Below are 4638 nucleotides of genomic sequence, written 5' to 3' on the forward strand. Positions count from 1 at the left end.
CGGGGATGTTCTCGCGATCACAACATAAAAAAACTAGCAGGTTTTCCTCCTAAGCCGAAGAATTTAATGCGTGGATATATATATATATATACTATTTTATATATTTATTTATTTAATTTATATGCTACACTAGCTGCGGGTACCGCCTGCGGCTCCCGCATCGGGTCTTCTGTTAGCAACAAACCACGCGTTTTGCAACCGGTCATGCAACTATTCTCGTGATACAACCAGGCCCTACGTGTTGAATTTCTTCGATGCTGCCCAACAGATGAGACACACTTTTTGTACTTAAAATTTTACAGGTTAATGTATCTCTTTGCTCTACCATCTTTGAAATGTTATAAACATATTCCCGTTAGTGAGGATTAACAATTACAACGGTTAGTAATTAGGCAGAAGGTCATTTTTAAAAAATGACATCTCGCTTTGCGCCAGCAGTTTTAGGGTAAATCGTGCTACCTAACTTCATGTACTATATATATGGGACCAGATTGAGGAACATTGGCGTAGAGAATCGACAATAACATTGCAGACAATAATTAAATATTTATGAAATGACGCGGTCTTAGTAATAGTCATAATAAGCATCAGGGAAAAAAACGAAAAAACTGTTTACGCATACTGACCATTTTATATGACAGCACACCCGACTCGAACTTAGAATGCCCGCGGAATAATAGTAATCATGGTGCTAAATGACAAAAAGTCTATGCGTTAGAGCTGAGATGCATGAACTTGGCCGTGCTTAGGATATTTCGTTTACACACACACACACACACACACACACACACACACACACACACACACACACACACACACACAAACTCTGGCATTAGGCTATAAGTAACACGCATTTCGTGACACTTCCAACATACACGCCTCGTAACGAAGTCTTTCTAACTCCCGAATGAAATTGTGATCGCGTGAAAAAGCGCGAAATTCGAAAAAAACGAACCGAAATAAAACGTGAAGGACGGCGACGCTCGAAGAAGAAAACAAAATCGAAATAATATTTCGAAGATTTGTAAAAACTCATTTCCAGTTACAGGTGGCGCGTTCAATCAGACTCGGTGTTAACCTGAACACATTGGGAAAAGCTTCAACCTTCAAGCGCAGCGCTGAAACCTCACACGAACCATAGGGGACAAGTTGAACGATTCGTAAAGGTTTTAATTAAATTACGTTTCTCATTCGAAAAATTGTCGTGGCTCGTTAATCTTTGAATTCCCTTCGGCTATAACTAATCTGTGTGTTCGCGTGCTTTTGTACGTATATGTGTCTGCTTGCGTGCGAGCGTGCGGGTGAGCGGGGGCTCGGTTGGGGAGGGAGCTTGCGTATACATATGCCCATCTGCGGGTGCGTGTGTGCGTGCGTGCATGCTGGTGCGTGTGTGTGTGCGTGCGTGCATGCGGGTGCGTGGGTGCGGAGTGTTGCGTGCGTGAGCGGATACCATTTTCCTTTACTCGCCGTTTGTTTCAACGATAACGATGTCTATATTTAGAACGCCGAGTGAACGGAGCTGTCTAGAAATAGAATAATGCAATATTTGTTTAAAATACAGCGAAGCACTCACGCAGGGAATGATAAATCAATTTTAATAATGGTTTATGGTTTTTTAGGAGTTGATTAAATGTAGAACAAGCTCTAGGGTCCGCCTTCTATTCAGCCGGTGGGTACATCCACGAGCAGCCGCTCGATAATTTGATAAAATGAATATCTACAATCATGTGAGCAAACTCGCCAAAACTTCACGTTTAATGTCTGCATGCCGAGTGAAACCTAATGTGCAAATACATATTTGAGTCGCATTTTATCGACTGCTAAACACTGGCAATCCTGTTGGTTTTGTGCGTATGTATCTTCGAGGGAATCGGAAGGCGATCTAACCGAAATGTTATGATAATTTAGAGCTAATAAACTCGTGCTTGTTTATACACGCGCTAAAACCTGCTACAAAAATAAACCAATATAGATCATGATGATAGTGCTTGGGAAGTAAAGCAGAACCATAATACATTCCACGCACTAGACGTGTTCACACTGAAAAAATCGTGTCTATAAAACGGGAGGTGACATTAATTATTTTTTATCAACTTGCGATATAAATACAGCTGTAGCCCCCGCCAATACAATATAGATGCCAAAATTCGTCTCAATAACATTCCACTCACAGTCAAACCAGTCACAGTTAAACACTTTCACAGTCGAGTAATTATTACATAATGCGACGGCCACTAGCTGTCGTCAACACGTGTCAAAACATTCTGAGAACGTTACCAGTATGCCTATATCTAATGCCTACCAGAGAGCGAAAGAAAGAGAGAGACCGAGAGAAAATGAGAGAGAGAGAGAGAGAGGGAGAGAGAGAGAGAGAGAGAGAGAGCGCGAGAGAGAGACAGAGAGAGAGAGAGAGAGAGAGGATCGATCTTATCTTATCAATCTACTATCGTATCTACTATTTATTATCTATCTATGCTATGTAATCTATCTATCTATCTATTATCTATCTATCTAATTATTATCTTCTATCTATGCTATCTATCTATTGCTAGTGCTATCTATCTATGCTATGCTATCTATCTATCTATATATCTATCTATCTATGTAGTTATGTTATGCTATCTATCATATCTAGTCTATCTATTTCTATCTATCTATCTATCTATCTATCTATCTATATATATCAAATTCAATATTTGAGATGATTACTCTTGATATATATCCTAATATATATGCTAATATATATTTGAGCTTCGTATGTATGTTATGTTATGTATGTATTCTGTATGCTATGGATGTATTATGTATGTATGTATGTAATGTATGTATGTATGTTATGATATGTATGTATGTATGTATGATATGTATGTATGTAATGTATGTATGTAATGTTATGTATGTATGTATGTATGTATGTATGTATGTAATGTTGTATGTATGTAATGTATGTAATGTATGTATGTATGTATCGTATGTATGTATGTATGTATGTATGTATGTATGTATGTATGTATGTATGTATGCTATGTCATGTATGTATGTATGTATCTTCCTATAGGCGGCCAAACGCCCAAGCGATCTGGATGCAATTTTCAAGGGCCTCTCTTATAACCGGGGAGTGTTCCTAGATGAAACAACCCCTGTCAACGTCAACTCACCGGAAAATCGTGAAACAACTCCGTTGAACAAACTTCCGTGAATCTCACACAATGTCAGCACTTGACCTGTAGGTGGCTGCCACCACAGAGAAAAAATCGATTCCGCTCAGCTCATCGCGGCTGCTGGTATTGTGAAACGAAACCAATACTCAAAGCACGCCACACAGCACCAGTTTCACACGACAGTTTCAAAGGTATTTTTCCTTTTGTCTACTCAGCTCAGCTCAGAGGTTTAGTTGCAGAATGCTACGATCTCAGAATGCATTGTACATTCGAAAGCTATGCAGTTTCTGAATTCAGTAGGAAAATTTCTTCATTTCATGTGGGCATGGTTGCGTGTCCTCTAATTCTAACTATGAAGCAGCTATAATGAACAAATTTGTATTATTCAGGCTCCTACTTACTATATTCCTTCTTATTTGCTAGCGCATTCACAATGGACGAAGCTGTCGTGGAGCTTGCAAGAGTTTTGGAGACGCAGAATCTCTAGCTATTTGCACCAGCGAAATAAGACGAAAAACATTCTTTATCAAGAGCTTTGCAAATGAAAAGTCAACCCATTCAGTACATCGCTCTATAACTAACTTTTTGTCATTTACACCATATTACCTATATGTCCAGGGGTTCTAAGTTCGGTTGTGCTGTCAATATAAATGTCCATACGATAACAGTTTTTTTCGTTTTTTCCCATGCTTATTATCGCTTATTTTTACCTCCTTTCTAATCTTTATATTGTCTTGCCATGTTATTGTCGATTTCTCTACTCATGTTGGCTATTCTGTCCATTATTATAGTAGCTATGAATTAGTAGCACGATTTACAGCAGGCGCAGCGGGTACCCGCAGGCTAGTGTACATATAATAATAATAAATATATATCTATATATATATATATATAATATATATAATTTCCCGCATTAATTCTTCGGCTTAGGAGGACAAACGGCTGCTATTTTTTATTAATGTGCTCGCGAGAACATGCCCTGTGTGCGCGCGCCTCGTGTATGGGTGTAACGAGCACGCGATGAGTTGTGGGTCACGGCGCAGTAGGCAGCCGATGTCAGGCCCAGGGAGACGCGACAGTTGCTACTGCGCCGCCTCTACACAATGGCACGACACGTGTTCAGTGAGCAGCTGGCGCGGCCGCGCTGGCAGGCTTAATGTGAACGCACACCTAGCCGCATTCATTTAGAATTAATCAGATTTCCGCCTTATTACCTTTGCCGGCAGATGAAGGCTACATCGGTGGAAATTGCCGCTCTGAATAACACAACAGGGGGTGCGAGCGCTCTACATGATATCTTGTTTGTCGACACCGTTAGGCTCTGCTTGAGTGCGCGAGCAATGCGGATACGCCAGCTTAGAAATTCAGGCGATGCTTAAGATTACCGAAGTAGCTTTGGGCTCGCCGTCCAGATACAAGTCCCGGCTGGCTTCACGATTCACGTTTGAAGGCGGAATATTAGATCAGTTATTCTGTC

Source organism: Priapulus caudatus, unplaced genomic scaffold, assembly GCF_000485595.1.
Source record: "Priapulus caudatus unplaced genomic scaffold, Priapulus_caudatus-5.0.1 Scaffold200, whole genome shotgun sequence".
NCBI classification, from domain to species: Eukaryota; Metazoa; Priapulida; class Priapulimorpha; order Priapulimorphida; family Priapulidae; genus Priapulus; species Priapulus caudatus.